Source organism: Mesoplodon mirus (genome assembly GCF_964341445.2).
Source record: "Mesoplodon mirus genome assembly, chromosome: 3".
NCBI lineage: Eukaryota > Metazoa > Chordata > Mammalia > Artiodactyla > Ziphiidae > Mesoplodon > Mesoplodon mirus.
In genome coordinates this window covers 54,014,550-54,034,360 of record NC_138978.1, presented here as the reverse complement: position 1 = coordinate 54,034,360, position 19,811 = coordinate 54,014,550, and the positions used below count along the sequence as shown (strand labels likewise).

General features: G+C 43.9%; 1 protein-coding gene across 10 annotated transcripts in view; it reads right to left on the bottom strand.

The window, feature by feature from the left end:
- FGGY (FGGY carbohydrate kinase domain containing) overlaps positions 1–19,811 on the bottom strand; it is a 422,773-nt gene that overhangs the window by 48,167 nt on the left and 354,795 nt on the right. The window lies entirely within an intron of this gene.

Genomic DNA, 19,811 nt, shown 5'->3' with positions numbered 1-19,811 from the left:
AGTTTAATGATCGATTATTAATAATTAGACCAGGACATAAGACATAGGCTGGGTCTGTCCTGGGTGTGTTATCACCTCTCCAATTTACTTCTGTGGAGCTCCTGATGGTTGGGTAATTTGCAGAAATGATCTCTCAAGGGTCATAGGGAACTGGGAGTTTCAGACTTTGAATTTTGATTTTGATGCCCTTATTCTGTGTTGCCTCTTCTCACAGACTCCACCAGAGTTTAGACTTCACAAAAGCAAAGATGTACCTAGAAAATACTGAAATATACCGCAATTACTAACTATATGCCTTTCTGATGCCAGCAGCTGGGGAAAAGGCTCCATTCCCCAACAATCAGGAAGGGCTTTCTCCTTGAAAGCCCCAGCTCAGGAGTTTCCAATCTCTGGACCAATACAATCTCCAAACCTTTTGGAGACCTACAAAGAATTGTCAGCGTCTTATTTTGCCAAACAAGAACCTTTAAAAAAAAAAAAAAAAAAACCACCAAAAAACCTACTCAACATTTACTCTGACCATGATGTCATAACAAAAAAGATTTTAACATCAAAGCAAAAAAAAAAAAAAAAAGTTACCGTGATCTCAGAATACAGGGGAATCATTTAAATTGCTTACGTATAGCTTTGTTAAAAACTCGACATACTACCCTTATTTCTTCATTTCTTCTGTACTAGTGAAACTCTGCTAAGGAACTGCAGTAAGGGCAAACTTCACGGGTATGTCACCTGTGTAGTCATCCAGGGTCCCACGCCAGGAAGGCTCACACTTGGGGTTTAGTGATCTGCAGTCCCTGTTTTGAAATTCTTAATTTTATCTTTGAATGTGTACTCTGCGGACGAAGGCTGATGGGACAGCAGAGCATGTGCTGGGTGTGGGGCCTTTCCCTTTCCAGGACCAGCCTGCTCCCTGCCTTCTGGCACCTAACCCCATTTCTCCACTGCTGACCACGCACCCCTGGGGTGATGACAGGGTGGCATGGGGTGGCAGGAGTGTAGGGACAAGCACAGCTGCAGGGAGAGCCAGGCCAGGTTGTGAGCCTGCAGTGTCTCAGGGCCGGGCAAGCAGTGTCTCTCCCCGCCACTCCCCACTGCCACGGAGGGTTGGGTAGGCAACTGGGAAGCTGGAAAACCTTGGGGGTCACCTGTCAGCCACGAGTGACTTCCCTGCTCCCGGCCAGGGGCCCACATTTTCATTTGCTACCGGATCCCATAAATTACACAGTCGGTTCTGCCTGTGGTAGCCCTCTGATGACGTCTGAGAACTACTGGACTAGCTGAGAGACCTTGCCCCTAAAGAGCCCCTCCACTCCCCTCCTTGTAAGAAGATTCTGTGAGTAATGGCTGTGCTCCCCAGACTTCCTCGTGGAAAGCCAATTTCCCCAGAGGCTAAGCACCCACCTGTTGGGAGCCATTTCATGCTTGGCCTGAACTGGGTGCTGTCATCCTCATCATCCTGCATGGGTGGGTGGCTCTTCACAATTTAGAAAGCACTTTTCCACTGTGTGTGTGTGCGCTTGTGTGCGTGTGTACACACACACTTTTTTTTTTTTTTTTTTTGCGGTAGGCGGGGCTCTCACCGCTGTGGCCTCTCCCGTTGCAGAGGACAGGCTCCGGACGCACAGGCTCAGCGGCCATGGCTCACAGGTCCGGCCGCACCGCGGCATGTGTGATCTTCCCGGACCGGGGCACGAACCCGCGTCCCCTGCATCGTCAGGCGGACTCTCAACCACTGTGCCACCAGGGAAGCCCTACACACACACTTTAATCTCACTTTCTCAAGCTTGGTGAACTTGAAAGAGCTTATACTTTGGATTTTCACACAAGTCTAGGTTCAGGTCCCAACTCTCTCACCTTCTGGCTGTGTGGCTTTGAACAAGTGATTTGCCTTTCTAACTTCTTGCTCCTGTTTGCAAGCGGAGATGATAACATCTACCTACCTCACATAGCCTCAGTTACAGATTAAATGTGGTTATAATCCAGCATGTTATCAGGTGATCAATTAACATTCATCCCTTTCCTCTTCCTGGTCTGCCTCTGGAGATGTGGAATGATACTTGGGGAGGCCACATCTCACCTGGGAAACCCACCCAAGAGGAGCTGAGCCAGGCGTCCTCCTGGTCTGTGGGCCTGTCCATTGTTCAAGAGGCAGCACTGCCACAGCAGGAAAAAACCCTGGACAGGGGAGCAGGCATGACTCTGCAAACCCAAGAAGCTGCTTCTCAAGGATCTAGATTTGGGCTCACAGGACTCGTTAGTTTTGACAGGTGAGAGGAAACACTGAAATGGGGGAACAGATGTAGAGGGCAAGGTAGAAAGTATCAAGGACAAACACAACCTCCCTCCCACCTCTCCCACCTTCCAGCCCTGCCCTTTGGAGAGGCTGGCAGGAATTTTGCAACTGTATTGGAAAGGTTCAGGAGGGCAGAGTTAGACGTGTTTTGGACTAAGAATCAGGAGGCCTGGATTCCAGTCTCAGGTTTTCTCTCTATAACCTTGGGAATGTCACCTCCCACTGGGAACCAAATGTCTCCATCTTTTAAATGCACTAGACTAGATGACTTGTTCAGTTGATTCCAGCTTTGATACTTTATGTTTAATTAGAGAAAGGGTAGCTATAAAAACATATTCTGTAACGAGCTGGGACAGGCCCTCTGAACTAGGATGGGCCCCTTCCAAGCAGTGGCATTAGGAAGGCCTGGCCCTAGTCCAGGGATGCTGGTTTCCCGGGCAGGCCATTTGGTGAGACTTCATAATGGCTGGTCACCTGATGACTCATGCATCTCTACTCACACCCAAGGCACCTCGTTCGAATGGGCCGTGACTGACTTGGTGAACAGTAACAGACTCAGACGTTTTCACGCGAAGTGTTTCGACAGTCATCTCCAAACAGAAAGAGCACAGTGGGCTGTTGTGCAGAGAATTCTGGGGAGTACTGTTTATGGCTGTGTTTTTGTTTACCCTTGGCCTAGTACACAGGGTACAGCTGAAAATGGCCTCAGCTGAAAACACTCTCTTGTCTTTCAGGGCAAACTTTCCAAACTTTTACATGTAGCCTGTCAGCTCCAGGCCCACTGCCCCTGTCTCCACCTCCTCTGCTCTCCCAGAGAAACAGGGGCCCCCCAGCCCCCTCCTGCTTGGCCTCTGAGTCGCTCCCAACAGAGGCGGGACAGATACTGACAGCATAGCATTAGGGATTTGGAGCCGGATGGTTCTGGGCACAAATCCCCGCTCCTCCACTTGTTAGTTGTGTGATCTTAGGCAAGTCACTTGCATTTTCTCACCCTCAGTTTCACCAGGTGAAAACTGGAAATAACAGAACCTACCCAATAGGACTGCTTTAAGAATTAAAAGGAAATATATCATTGCAGATAAATCCTGAGCGACATCCTCAATTGTGGTTTTTTTCTCCCTACCTCAATCATTTTGGTTGATCCGTAAAAACCAGGCTTCTGCCTCAGTTTCCCTTCTTGAGTTTTGATCCTCTCTCCTACCTTGTGCTCCAAACCCAGCAGAATGGATTGGGCAGGGGCTCTGGCTGTGCTGCCATTTCTCCTACCTAGGGACTCCTGACTGCAGACAAGAATCTTCCCCTTGATGGGCAGGAGATATGAGGAACAATAACAGTTAATTTTATTAAGCATTTTCTATGTTCCTGGTTTATCATCATTTCCTCTTCATAACAAGCCTACAAGCCTAGAGGTAGGCCCCACTATCAATCCTATTTAACAGATCAGGAATCTGAATGTCAAAAAGGTTTAGGTCCAAGGTCACAGGGCCAAGGGTAGTGGAGGCTGAATTCCAACCCAGTGTGTCTGACTCCAGAACCTTCTCTTTTAATCAACAGCCTCTCTGCTTTTGAGTTTTAGGTATTCCCTGCATATTCATTCCTGTCTTTTTCAATAACTATCACCACAGTAGCCACCAATAATTGAAGCCCTATACTCATGACATACATTATTCCATTTGACTTTCCCAGCAATCCTATGAAATAGCTATTTTCATACCCATTTTACAAATGAGAGAGCTGAGGTCAGAATAAGTACATTATCCAAAGTCAACTGGCTGTGAAAGGAGGAGCCAGGATTCAGATACCGTATATGATTTCTTTGTAGCTCCTTGATCACTGTACTATATGCCAAGGGCTTTATAAGTATCAACTCTCATAACAGCCCTATGAGGTAGGTCATACCAGTATTCCCATTTTACAGATAAGGAAATTGAGGTAGAGAGAGATGAAGACATTTGTTCCAGGCTTCACAAGTAAGAGTGGCAGAGCTGGATTTTGAACCCAGGCTCAAGTCTGGCTCAAGTGTCTGGGCTCCCAGCTTCGAGTGTTGTGTTGCTATAAGAAGTGAAGGATGCCAGGCAAGGGGAGGGGAAGAGGGGATGATTTCAAAGGAGAGGGAATTGTCCCTGCACAAGCAGGAGGCTCAGTGAGTCCAGGAACTACAAAAGCTCTCCACCCACATGGACTGGAGTAGTCCCCCAGAGCCCTGGCTTCTCTCTGCCAAGAGGGGTCGGCCACCCTGGAGAATTTTCCAGCATTGAGCAATGGCGTAGGTGTTCCGTTTCCCTTAGGCCCACAGAGATGCATCATGAGGAAATTGCCTCAGACTCTTGGGCAAGCTGTGACTCCACGATTCAGCTACAAAATCCTCAGAAGAGATGAAAGTCAACGGTCTTAAGTGACCAGTTACATTTACATGTGTGGGGGGAGAAAAAGACCTTTTATCAGGAGAGGCAGAAACAAACATGTATTGAGTAGGCTGAGACATGGGAGATGTTAAACCTCACAGTAACCCTTTGAAATTGTGATTTGCCCCATTTTACAGAGAAATAAACTAAGGCTCAGAGCAGCAAAGTGATGTCCCCAAATCAAGTGGTAAGTACAGGAGCCTGGATATGGTCCAAGGCCCATATATATGACTTCAGGCTGCCCGCCCCTAGTTAGTTCCCAGCTGCCTCTCATTTGCCTAGGACTGATCCACATAGTTTCAAAATTTCCCCATAATTAATGGTGAAATTACCAAGAATGTCTGCAAAAACAGAGACCATTCTGCTAACCGGGGGTGTTGTAGTCTAAAATGTTATTATTCTGAAAAACACAGCTCCAGGAAAAGAAACAGTTTACAGGGAAAGTTTCCAAGAAATCTTGAAGCCATAAAGAAGGAGATTCACAGATGTGAGTATATGAAAATGTAAAACTCCTGTATAAGACACGGTAAGCAAAGGTGGATGTTGAAGGTCTTATTATAAGAAAGTCTTCAAGATAAATGACAGAAAAAGGACTGATGCACAGAGCACACGAAGAACCTCTCCAAATCCCCGAGGGAAAGACCTATGACCCTAGAGGAAAATGAACAGAGGACGTTAATAGGCCATTAACAGAAGACAGAAATTAAGAGACTGAAGATATAAAGAAAATGTTCATTCTCACCAGCAACAGGGCAGAGGCAAAGGAAAAGAACAATGAGCAGTCATTTTCTGCCCGAGAAATGGGCAAAAATGTTAAAACGACTGACAATATGCAGTGTTGGCAAAGGAACAGGGCACTGTTGGCAGCAATACAAACTGGGACAGCCTTTTTGGAGGACATTTTGGCCACAGCTAACATAATTTCAAAGGCACAAATCCCTTCAGTAGAAATTCCACTTTTTTGTATCTCTCCAAGAGAACTTTTCATACTTGTGTATAAAGAACCATACCCAGAATGATCCTTTGATTGCTGTTTGCAAAAGCCAGATGCTAGAAACTACCTACATGTCTATCAATAGGACATTGGTTAAATCATTTTTTATATATGCCGACTGTGGAATTACTACCAACATGTAACAGGCATGCGGTGGCGCTATATGCACTGACATATTCCAAATATCTAATAAGTGAAAAAAATCCTTGCAGAACAGTTTGTACTATATGTCCCTATATACACATATATGTCTATGAATGCATTAAAAAGCTTAGAAAGACATATAAAATGGACAATAGCGATTACCTCTGGGATCAGGAGAGGTTTGTGCCTTTTCCATTTACTCTCTGATGCTTGAGTTTTTACAATGTAAGTCGATTTCCATCATTTTTCTGTTATCTAAAGAGGAGCGAGTCAGCCACAGAGACAGAGACACTTGCCTTGTGTTCTGGGTTATGTCCTGTTCATCCAGGATTGAGCAATACTCTGACCCAGGGCTGAGTCTCCCTCCTCTGCTGATGCAACCAGAAAGTAGCTCCTTCAGAAGCTGCCCTCCCCTATTCTCTCCCTCTCATTTCCAAAGGGGCTCACCCATCTCAACACATGCACATTATACACATTCCTCTCAGGCTCAGATTCACTCAGAATAGCTACTGCGTAGGTTAGTTCACCACCTGAGAACTTCTGAATCATGGACCAAAGATTCTTGTCACCTTGATAAAACTCGTACACAATCACATGCCGAAACAACTTCAACAGCAATAACAAACTGTCAGGCTCCCTTAGCACAAGCCTTGATTTAAACCATGGGTCCAATGGGCACACACTGGATGTAGAGCTCCTTAAATAATAGCTCTGCTAGCTTAAAACGTATCAGATGTTCCTTTAGCCTTAGCTCGCCCAAGACATAAACTATGTGTTCGGGGGAAAGCAAAGTCAAATGACTCATGACAAGAGTTTGTTTTTAGTATGAATTATTTTTTCTGGCTCCTTGCTTTTAAAGACGGATCCTTTTCAGATGGGTTGATGCAAGGGCTGCTGGGAGCTGGGCTCTCGAGCCTAGTGGTCCCCCCTGTTTTGAAAGCTGGTAGTGGATGTCCTGGGAAGGAGAGCTGACTTCCCATATGATCACTCCCATGATGCACTGCTTCTTCTTTTTCCCTTCAAAACAAGCCAGGCGATGGCGGCCTGGGTGAAGTGGGGGAAAGGGCACTGGATTTGGAGTCTGAGAGACCTGAGCTCTGATTCCAACTGTGCCATTTACAAACTGTATGCTGCAGGGAATGTCACATGACTTCTCCAGTCTCTGGGCTGCAGTCTGAAAAGAATTCTGAGAAGAATAAGCATCGCTCTAGATTGTGGTGGGGACTCAACGAGGTAACCTAGGGAAAGCATGTGCCTCACAGGAGGCACTGGACTGGACTCCTCAGGGCAGAGGTACCCTGTATACCTCAGGATCCTTCCTGCTTGCCTGAGGAAGGAAGGCAGCAATGCATGGTGCACTTATGATGTGCCAGGCACTGTGCTAACTGCTTTATATGAATTATCTCATTCATCTTTAGAAATAACCCTATAGGTTATTTGCTATCCACACTGAGGCACAGAGAGATTAAGAAACCTGACCAAGGCCACATAGGTGGTTCGTGGAGGGGCTGAGATCTGAATGCTTGTGATATGGCTTTAGAGCAGGAAGGGGAGAGGGAAAATGGGCAGACCAGAGGAGCCCTGTGTGGACTCTAAGAAAAGGCTACATCAGGAATACCTAGCTCTCGGATCACTGCAGAAGAACAGACACAGGGGAAGGAGGAGGCCATCAGGAATGTGGTCATTCATGGCTCTGCAGGAACACAGGTGGTGGACAGCCAGAACCCACCCATGAGTGTGGCAGATTAGGACAGCTTCTTAGGGTGCTCTGGGCCAAGAGATGCCCAGGCTTCTGGGGGAGCGAGTACCCCAGGACAGAGCTGGTGCCCATACACATTCACTCCCTCCCTCTCTTCATCAGGTAGAGTAAGATGAACACAGAATTCCAGAGCTGGAAGGGACCTTAGCCACTGCCTGGTGCCACTCCACTGTACAGGTTAGAGACCAAAGTCGCAACCACAAGTAGAGCAAAGACCAGAAGCCAGGTCCCTACTTTTCAAGCCAGCAATTAGCTCTGGGGTCTTGAACACGAAGAGCCACTCTCCCTTCTATGCACAGCCTTGAGATATGACTTCGTTTTTCAACCATTCATCCATCCCATAGTTCTCATCCAAGCAATGCTCAGGAAAGACAAGAATGCTGGCCATTGGGCTTTGGATATGTCCAGTCCCCAGGTTAAAATGACTGCTTAGCTCGCTTTCCCAATAAATCCCTGAATGATCTACTAGGCAAGCAGCCTTTTGATAATGATACGGGTCTTCATAAGAGTCTGCCTACAGGGAAATGACGGGCAGAATTTGGAACAGTGATTTATCAAGGTGAACTAACAAAACGCTTTTCGGCTTTATACTTCTGTCTTATGAGCTGCCCCTACAAGACAAAAGCATTAATTTGTTCATTCGTTTATTCACTCAAATTCACATTTTCATCCAATACATACTGAGTTGACCTTTTAGGTGACCTTTAGGTGAATCCTTTGTTCCCGAGATCTAAAGTTCTGTACACCCTCCTCCCATCTCAGACCCTCAACACACACACACACACACACACACACACACACACACACATCTTTGTTTAGTTAACACTTCCAAGTCACGAATCAACTGTCACTCCTTTGGAGCGTTTTCTCTGCCTCCTGAAGGCTGCGTGAGGTACATCACCTAAGACAGCACACAGCCAACTCTAGTACAGCTGTCTGTTTTACTGTATTTCTCCCCTGCAAGATTCTAAGAAACTTGAGAACAAGGACTGCCTCCCTGGTCTTTTTGCTTTTCTTCAGATACAATCAGTTCATTCCCATCCCAGGGCCTTTGCACTCCCTGTGATCTCTGCCATTCCAGTCTCAGCTCAAACATCCTTCCTCAGGAGGGCCTTTCCCGCCTCTCACACAGCCAGTCCTTCCCACCTCATCTGCCTGGTCTCTCTTTGTTCCCTTACGTTGCTTTACTTTCTCTCACAGCATTTTCATTTATTTATCTCTTTTTTTTTGGCTACCTGAAATCGTATTATTTACGGTGATTACTTGTTTCTGGAATTACTTGTTACTGGTCTCCTCCCAGTGGGAATATAAGCTCTGTGAGGGCAGACAGTGATTTTTCAATAGATAAAGCTAGAGGCACACAGTGAGGAGAAGCAGACAGGTATCAAAGGGTGAAGGGAAGCACAAGCTTCCAGAGGGAAAGCTGGTTAATGGGACAAAGAAAAGTGACCGAAACTGACTCCCAAAGTGTAAGAAAGAACTAATAATGTTAACTCTTTTATTGCACACTCACTATGGCAGGCTCATACATTACCTTGTTGAAGTTTCCCCTTTGGGAATGCGTAAGCATTCTGTAAACATATGTGAAAAGGGAATACTTTTAGTCCAGTTCCATGATATTGTTGTGGTGATTAAATAGGTTAATTCACGTAAAGTGCTTTGAACAGTGCTTGGCATGTAGAAAGCATCAACACATGCCTAAAATCATCGTCATTGTCATCATCATCTACAAAGAGATATGACACATAGATAATACCCGCTTATAAGAAATTTTATGTATTGCTATGCACTATTTTTACTTTTTAAAATGAATCATAGAACGTCTACAGTGTACAAAGTTAAACACATGTTCCCTATTTTGAATTTAATATGGTGCAAAAAAGTTTTATAAGAGTTACTTATCAGCATTTATATAATCAAAGAATTGTATTTTTGTTTGTTTGTTTGTTTGTTTTTGCGGTACTCAGGCCTCTCACTGTTGTGGCCTCTCCCGTTGCGGAGCACAGGTGCCGGACGCGCAGGCTCAGCGGCCATGGCTCACGGGCCCAGCCGCTCCGCGGCATGTGGGATCTTCCCGGACCGGGCACGAACCCGTGTCCCCTGCATCAGCAGGCAGACTCTCAACCACTGCGCCACCAGGGAAGCCCTGTATTATGTTTTTAGTAAACACATTTGTGATAGTTTCAATCAGGTTTTAAAAAGCCTTAAGATGTAAACATAAAGAACCATGTAAGAACCCAGAAACTAGAAGAAACGATAGTGAAACATTAGTGGAAAGAATAAATAGGCTAAAGGTTGAAATAAAACTTTGTAAGGACTAATACAGAGAACAATGAAGAGAGAAAACAGGAGAACATTTGGAGATGTGAGAGGAAAGTAATTACTACAAGAGAGCAAATCAAAGCACCACATGCAAGAATCATTTCACTGCAATCTCTACAGGAAATGCCTATCAGAAGGATGAAAACAGCAAGAAAACTACTGAAAACAAGAACAAGAGTTAAACATGTTAAATAAATGCAATGATGTTTTATTAATAGTTTAAAAATATCTGCTAGAACAGAATATTTTACTCCAAGTTTGGCTCATTCTTTATAAAAAGAACTCTTTTTAGTTATAGCTCTTTTTGGCTTGCCGCCAGATTGGAAACCTGGTGGGTGGAACTAGCAACGTATCTCATCAGGCTACTACTGCCTTCTCTCTTCTTCAACCCCAAGACCCACAGCCTTTTTTCACTGCGTCTCAAAGAGCAGGGGGATTGATTTTTTGAAAGGTACTGAGAAGATTTTAGCAGCACATTCAATGTTCCCCAGAGCCCCTAGGTGGCGCTATTGCAAAACTAACAGAAGTCTGAATCATCGCAAGAAAAAATAATGAACATAGTACATTTAGTACAAAACACTAAAAGCAATAACAACTCAAAAGGCAGGCAACATTTGTTACAGAAACTACAAACAATTTAGTATCTCTAAGACATTTATTAATTTCCTTTTAAATTCAGGGGCTCACCCCACGAAGAAGAGACATTTCGTTTTCCAGCCAGAAAAAAAAAAAACAAAACCCAGCAACTCAGGGTTGTTCTCTTTCTAAAACATTTACATTTAAGGGCCCAGTGAAAACGATGCTGAAAGTCTGTGGTATATATTGTTTTATGATCAAAATTGGCTTGATAGCACAAAAGAACTAGTGCTCAGAGTAAAAATGTAAGACGGTGACTGAAGGTTGGCTTGGGGAAAACATACAGTTATGTTAGTTTGACAGTCAACCAAAAGCCATAATATTATTAAATATATTTAAACATGGTTTTCATTTAGATTTGGCATCTTGACTAATGGGGATGTATTAAATAATACCTGGCTGCTAAGAATATATATATTTAGGAATCAGTGCCACATAAAACACACATGTACAATTCAGTCTCATTGTTATTTAAGGCTTCTTTTCTGTTCTCTTGGCTGTGGGCACACACATATTAAAAATTAAGTACACACTCAGTGTATGCTCGACCCTTTTAAAAGGCTTTCTTTTTAAACAGAAACATGCAATGGAAAGTGAACTCAACTCTAGTGAAAGGTAATGGATGCAATCCCTTTGGGGACAGCTGTCTGGTTTATCAAAAGAAAGAAGAGGGGAGGGTCCAAAGCCAGGAAAAAAAAATTCCTGAGTGGTCAGCAAGGAGAGTGCTCAGAGAGGAGTCAAAATCAGTTTCTATACCCAGGATTCCTTCTTTGCCAGACTTGAGAAGTTGAATGAATGGTACCTTTTATCATGAGGCCATGGGGGTATCGGAGTGGGAAGAGAGTATCTTAAGATATGGGGTTGTATTAGTGGCCAAATAAACGCAGGCAAATGTTGAGTGATTCCCAACGCATTAAAGAAACACTTCTTCTTTTTTTTAAATGAGGGGGTACATCTGTAGGTTTCTGGGCATTATGCTAGGCGCAGTTCAAGGGTAGGAGTTGTGGGAACAGGGATGGTTAAGACAAGCTGGGGAGACAGCAAATGTTAAAGACGCAAAGAGTCAAGGGCCATAATAGAGTTCTACTCTGTTCTGGATGAAAAAGTAATGTATCTGGCATACAGATGCTGCATAATAGGTGAGCATCGTCTCCTTTCCAATGTCATGAGGTTCCCTAAAATCCTCAGCCTAGAACAAGACATCTCAGTGGCCAAAATGTCAGATAACATCACATCCCATCTCTGAACAACCCAGTGGACGGGGTCACTGTATTATTATTTTTTAATTTGAGAAACTAAAATATGGTATCCAGAAAATAATATCTCACCACTCAGAAGGAGAAAAAAAAGCAAGCTTTTTTTTTTTTTTTAATTTGGATACAGGTATTATTCTGTCCATTCACAGATAACAGAAATGAGGCTTTGAGAGCTTAATCGTATTATCCAACATCCTAGATTTAGTAAGTTACAGAGGTTAGACTGGAATGCAGGCCTATTCTACTTGAAAATCCACTTTTGAAACCACTAACCCCACCGCCCCACTACTCCTCTGCGGCTGACTGAAGATTTGGGGTGGAAGCAGTGAAGGAAATTGGGGGTGAGGGTGGGGGCATGCAGCAGGCAATCTCATTTCTCTCCCTTGTCACCTACTTAGAAAAGACTGGGAGAGGGGGTTTAAGTTCTTCTCAGATATCGCTTTTCACTGCTGCTGTCATCCCCAACTGGGATAGTGGGCTGGCCAAAACGTTCATTCGGGCTTTTCCCTATGAATGAACTTTTTGGCCAACCCAATATTTCCCCACTGGAGAGAAGTCACTAAAATGTTAAGCGTGCCAAAGTCTTCACGGTGATGATGGGTACAAACGGGGACCACAGAGAACAGGCTGTGTCGCATCAAGAAAACAACCAGGAAGGAAGGGAATTCTGACACGTGCTCCTACGGGTATGACCCTTGAGGACATTATGCTAAGTGAAATAAGCCAGTCACAAAAAAGACAAACACCATATGATGGCACTTATATCAGGTACCAAGAGTAGTCAAATTCATAGAGACGGAAAGCAGAATGGTGGTTGCCAGAATCTAGAGGGGAGGGAGGTGGGGAATTGTTGTTTAATGGGTACAGAGTTTCAGTTTTGCAAGATGAAAAGAGTTCTGGATATTGGTTGCACAGTAATGTGAATAATACTTAACACTACTAAACTGTGCACGCAGAAATGGTAAATTTTACGTCGTGTATTTTACAATTAAAAGAAACAAGCAAGCAAACAGACAAAGGAATACCACCAGGAATGCCTTCTCCAGTGATCATTTACAATGTTTTCTTGATGGGCACAGTATGAAGCATGACCTTCCACATTTTTAGATTTGTGGAAGTAAAAGTCCTTTTGTGGTACATCCCTGCTACTTTTCTGGAAAGCAGGAAACAGGTCTTTTCAAAAAAAAAAAAGTAACATTTTATATCTGCACGTTTTATATGAATCCTCATCCTGGTTGATCAGCTAAGAGCTCTGAACAAAGCACTTCCCCTCCCTGAGTCCCAACTTCCACATCCGTAAAAGGCAGGATTGGGTGAGATGATCTCTGAGGGCCCTTTCAATTCTCAGATTCCAATTCCTGTTTTTCCAAATGCTAACACTGTCTATGCTGTTAGGTATACTTTATTATTGACATTCATCAGAACATTTCTGCAAAGCCACTAGTCACTTCTGAAATACCTACTCACTGCATTTTTCCTGAGGGATGAGTGGTGAGGGGTAGGATGCTGGGTGAGGCAGGCAGATAGGAAGCAGTAGAGTTAAAGGTGTCCTGGAAGGAGCACTGGACTGGGAGTCTGAGGCTATGAGGGTTAGTCCTGCCCTCTGCCACTTGCTGGCCAGATGAATCAGAAAGGAAGGAAGCATTTACTGGGGCCTTCTATGCATGAGACACTTTCACACATGTTATCTTATTATTTCACAAATTTTAGTTACTCACATACCATCTTCATAATTGTTTCCATATCCAAGTACCATCTGTAGTATTATACATGTAATATTTTTTTTAAATTCCAAATAAATTCCTTTTTCTTTTTTCAAACTGCCTTGTTCTAAGCAGAAATGTCTATGAAAACATAGGTATGGTGTTGGTTACCTTTTTTCTAATATACATTAAAATAAATATATAACTATTAGAAAAAGAGTGTCCACATGCCAGCTAAAGTCATCCTGAGTGCCACTGGTGGCTTATGTGTGCATTTAGGGAGATGCCACATTATTCTACTTTGTATCCATTTATGGCTGCTGGACACCTGAGTCTGTGGAATTTAGTAACTCATCCAAGTTCAAACCAGCAGACCCAAAGCAATGTGATGGTTCGTATTCCTCTCATCTTTAGAATGAGTATGTTCAATAAGATAGCATACAGAATATTTCCAAGAATTTTAAATTTCATGGACACTAATACTTCCAAAATTACTTCGGAGAATGGCATATGGTTAGCAAGTTTTTGTTTTGCCAAGTAAGAACTCAAAATAAAAAAGGTTTTCTCATACAAGGTAATATTAAAAAAAAAAAAAAGCATAGGACTTTCTACACCAAACATTTGGGACCAGGGTACTTCTCAGGACAACATAAATCATTTAAGAAGAAAACATTTATGACGCTCTGCTTACGTTTCTACATTTCTCATTCTGGTAAAAAACTCTGTCATGGATTAGCCACTGGCTGGGCTCATCACTGGTGGATGATGCAGTGGGAGGTGGCTTTGGAATCACGAAGTTCTGAGTTCAATCCTCGTTTTGTACAAATTACACGTGCAGCTTTGTGCTGCTTTAAGCTGAGCCTTAATTCTTCATCCGTAAACTGAGGCTACTCATCGTTGTGAAGATTAAATGCAGTAAGTGTATAAAATGCCTAGAACAGCCCCTAACCTGTAGTAGGAGCTCATTAAGCAGCACTTAACGACTTTCCTTTTACCACGCATTGTGTCTGACCCGGAGGGCTGCTGTAAGGATGCAATGTGACAACACATGGGAAAGTGCACTGACAATGTGTTACAGAGCTCTAATTGTTCTTTGGCTCTCAGGTTGGAAGTTCCTTCCTCGGGGAAACTTTTCTTGACCCACTCAGTTGGATAAGAAGCCCCTCCCTTGGTACCATGCCACTCTGTGATCTCCACCTGTTCACTGTCACACTACATTGCTACTGCCAGGCAATTTCTCCCTCACCTCAACAGGCACACAAGAGCTCCGAGAGGGTAAGAGTGGGAAATACACGGATCTTGCTGTTGCTTCTCCACCATCTAGCATGTAGTCACTGCCAAATATAGCACTGGTGCTCTTTTAATTTGTTAAATAGACACAGGAATTGATGGGAAGATTGGTGGAGGTTTTCAAACCTGTTACGGTGTACTACTTGTACACTTGATGGTCTTGACCTTTGGCTTACAGCAGCATTTCCCAATGTTTGGTCCTTCAGCAAAGTAAGATGCTCCATGAAAGACTAATTCTTTGGTCAAGTAAATTTATGAAAGTCTATATTCTAAATGCCTCCCCAACCCGGGAGATTCACAACGCAAGTTTATATATTAAAGGCTTATGCAAAGTCTCGCTATAAAGATACCTAGTTAACTTGAACGTAGCATTTTCCAAATGAATTCTTTCCAGGAATACCTTCTAATGTATGAAAGAACACCCTTTGGAAAATCCTGGCCTATAGAGAACTTGAGTAAATTTTTCTCATGGTTTCTGTCAATTCTTTGTCCTGGTTGTCCTTCCCCCAGTTAAACTGCACAGCCGGAAGCAGGAGAGACATGCATATTGGGCTGGACAAAAAGGCAACACAGACAATAGAACCTTTGAGAAAACTAAACATAGGAATGGGCTACCAGCCCAGGAACTGACCAAAAATATGTTGACAATGAGTAGAATGCCCTCATTTGTATCACACCTCAGAGGTTTCATAGTTCTATGCACGTACATCATTGCAACTGCTCTTCTTCCTCTTCCCCCTTCCTCTTTTTCTCCTCCAGCATCGGCATCACCATGGTTAAATACTATGGCACACTGTCTGTGCCAGGCATTGCTGTAAGTGTACTTCTTGTAGTAACTGATGAAATGATATTACTTACTATTATATAGATCTTGAAATTGAGTCTCGGAAAGCTACTACTACTACCAGTAATAATAATAATGACAAAATTAATGATAGCCACCTCTCACTTTTGGTGAGCTTATTGTTCAAGGCAAAAGAGCTCAGAAAGGCAGATTTGGGGCTCAAATGTAAGTCTTCTGATGCCAAGTCCAGAGTTTGCTCCACCCACGAAAGATGGGTCTCTCCAACAAGATCATAGCATGCTCCCAGCTGCGGCAGGGGAGAGAGGGTTACGGCACCAGCTCGGCATTCAGATGGTGTGGTTTTTAAAGTGACTCAACATCTGTCATTAATTAGAGTTCCTGTTCCCATGGTGATGGTTTATTATTGCTAGGCTGATAAGATGGCCAATTCAAGAATACTATCTTCCTTCTTTTCCCTCTCACTCTCCAGCATAGATTTTTCTTTTTTCCTCCTCTCACCTAACATCATTGATCTTTTTTTTTTTTTTTTTTTTTGCTGTACGCGGGCCTCTCACTGCTGTGGCCTCTCCCGTTGCGGAGCACAGGCTCCGGACACACAGGCTCCGCGGCCATGGCTCGCGGGCCCAGCCGCTCCGCGGCATGTGGGATCCTCCGGGATCGGGGCACGAACCCGTGTCCCCTGCACCGGCAGGCGGACTCTCAACCACTGCGCCACCAGGGAAGCCCCATCATTGATCTTTTGCAACAAGGTAGGAGGTGGTGTTCCTCAAACAGGGACACCCTGTTGGATCCCTGGAGATAACCTTTGGAATTTTTTCCGTTTTGCTTAATGCAAAGGCTCTGTCAGAACAACCTGGATTCATCTCTGACATTTATTAGCTCTCTTACCATGAACAAGTTAATTACCTTCCTTGGGCCTTATTTTTTCATCTGGAATAAGGGGTAAGAAGGCCTAAACAGCAAGGTTCTTTTGAGAATCTGATGTACCAAATAGGAAGATGCTAGCACAGAGCCTGGAACGTGGTGGATACTCAAGAAATGGTAGCAGTTGTGATAATTAAAATAATAGCAATAATAATTATTTACAAAGAGATGAGATGAGACAGATTTTGGGTTGGCAGTTGAGGTCGTTTTACTTTCATTCATTCATCAATCATTCAAATTTGTTCTTCCACTGAAACTGTTCTTTGTTCTTTAAAGCCCTTAACCCAAGATACACTATATACTTATTTGTATTTAACTGTCTCTTACACTCAACTGTAAATGTGATGAAAATTAGTACAGTGGTTATTTCACACATCAGTGTACCTGGGGGGATATTTGTTGAATGATGTACAAATATTTACCAAGCAGTCAACGTCCGTCTTGGTGTTAGGCACTGGAGATACAGAAATAACTAAAGCAAGATTTTTACCCTTGAGGCATTCACATAAGGAATCTGTGAAAATTGACAAAAAATAAAGGAAATGGGGCATTCATCCCTGACTCAAAAAGGTTTTTGGGTTTTTTTTGAAATAAATCCAATGACATAAATGGAATTAAATCTTTAGTAATCTCCTAGCACAAAGCACTGATTGGGGGGGGTGGTATGGCTATCTCAAAGCTCTCAATGCCAAGAGGGATTCAAACTGGTGGTGTTAAGCCCCCAGAGTAATCGGAAATTCCCTTTGAAACATACAGTTAAAAAAGAAAGAGAAGGGGCTAGCTCACTGACCTCCCCCCCAGGACAGTCTGACCCCCTCTGCTGGTGAAGCAAGAGGTCAGATCCTCAGATGGAAAATCAGTCTCCAAGAGTGGCTGGATAGAATTCCACGACACGCAGTCTATTCCCAGCCAAGGAGGATGGGGCCCAGAGGCTTTAGCTTCCCCAGCCCACTACCTTATCAGGCCAAGCCGACAACTCCTCCAAAAGCACACGGCCTCCGACAGACGAGCAGGCGCAGGGGTCCAGCCAGGAGCCCTTGAACCCGCCTTCCTCAGTGGCTTGGATCTTCCATTTTGAAGTTATTTTGTTATTGTACAATACTATTAAGTATTCGTGTTAATTACCTTAATGTATTTCAGGTTATTGCCTCTGAAGCGATCGAGTCCAGTGCTTCTTATGTTCAGTTGAGACCCTCTAAGGGGTCATGCCGTGCCATGGGGAAAGGGAGGGCATGACACGGTGAGCAGGAGACACCACTCAGCTTCTATCTGTTTTGTACAGTGTGCTCCCAAATGATCCACTACTTTATAAACTGTTTGAAAACCAGAACCTAATTCTTTCAGTGTAAAGATGAGGACTCTGAGGCCCAAAGAGGTAGATCTCTTGTCCCAGGTTATATATCGAGTTGTTCAGTAACGGAACCGACACTGAGGATGGGGGAGCTCATCTTTGAAAAAGAGAGAGTAACTGAGACGCACAGGGACCGTCTGGAGTGAGTGACAGTGTGAACAGGGAAAGCTGTTTTCAGAGAAAGAGCTAAGAACTAGGTGGTCTCGGGTAAGATTTTACCTGCTGAGGGCTTTCCGTCCACATCCATCACAGCAGCACCCTTGCCTTAGTGTCTGGCTCCCTGGGTAACCAGTCTGGTTGGCCAGCTCCAGGGAGATGACAAATTCTCTGTCAATTTCACCTCCACTTCTGTACAACACACGTTTACACAGCACCTGCTACTGATTAAGGGTGAGGAATTCTGGGATCCTTCCCTGGAAGCTCACACCCATGTTGGGTAAGCAAACATGGAAACATCTAAGGGCAGTGCTAGAGATAAGCACAGGTGGAGGTGGGGGAAGTGTAGAGGGAGGCCTGACCATGAGGAAGTGTCCCAAGGCAACTTTACAGATGGGTTCCGGTATTCTCCCAGTGAGCAGGCTACAGGGTCAGAACATCAACCAAGCGTATCTTACTAGGATGTGACCTTGGGAAAGTACTGAACCCCTCTGTGATTTGGCCTCCTTATCTGCAAAGATCTCCTTATCTGCAAAGCACAAGGAATATCAGGACCTCATGGGATTGTTGTGAGGACTAAGTGAGTTAATCCGAAAAATCACATATGCGATGACTGGAGAAACTACATGAATACGCTCTGCTATCCTTTTAGGAGCCCCTTGAAGAGAGGGGTCCCAGCTCCCCACCACATCACAATATGCTGGACTCACTAAAGCCTGCTGCTTCCCAGTCATCTAAGCACTTCCTCGAATCTCCACTTTAGGATTGTCTACAAATTTCTCCTCTGTAAACGTCTGTCTATAGTAGTTAGTCAGCTTACTAAAATGAAGACAACTGCTATAATCCAATTATCTAAACCAGTCTGGTTTGTCAGGATCCCTCCTCATCAGAGATGCTGAGAGGTGAAATTGACATGGCCAACTTGGTAGGAATTTCAATCTGATCATCTGCAACACACAGGCTCCTTCGGCCAAGGTGTCAGCTGAGGACAGGGGGAGGGGCAAGGGGGTAGATTGTGAGGTGGGTTGCTTGCTTCCCCTATCTCAGTGGCCTTGTCTCAGAAAGGTGCCTTCTTCATCCTGAAATTTTCAAACCTGATATGTTACACTCTATATATACGCAAATGCACTCTAGTGAAATAGGATAACTTTCTAGGGGCATTTAAAGAGTGTCCCCTTATATTTCAGGGAGACTTCAAAACTGTTGCGAGATAAATAATAAATCTTTGTCGTTACTCCCAGGCTGAATTAACTTACAGGCTCTTTTCTTAAGCAGGAAGCAGTATTACTATCTAAGAAGCACTTAATGTTGTTGACTTTAAGTAAATGAGAATATTAGCCTGCAACATTTTTTATAAAAAACGATAGAGTCAGGGGATGTTGGGCAAAGGATGCTCCCAAGACTCCTAATCAAACTCCTAATGATTTGTTTATAGTTGACAACCCCCATTCCCTATCAACTGTGGTCCTTATATATCGAGCTTTCTCTTCTGCTACTCCGGAACTGGGATGCTTTCCTAGGAGTTGAGTTGATGTCTTTCTGTCTGTGTTATTCCTTTGCTTTCACTAGCACCTCTATCTGAAAAGCCCACTTCCTGCTGCTTCTCTGCTCATCCTAAGTTAACATTTCCACTTCAAGCCCTACTTCTTATACAAAGCCACACTTCTCTTTCCTGCTTGTAGCTGTTACCAGGGAGCAGATTATGTAATGGCACTCTCTGGTTTCAGGTTACTTCATTTTTATTTTTCTAGCCTGTCAGCTCCTTGAAGGTGG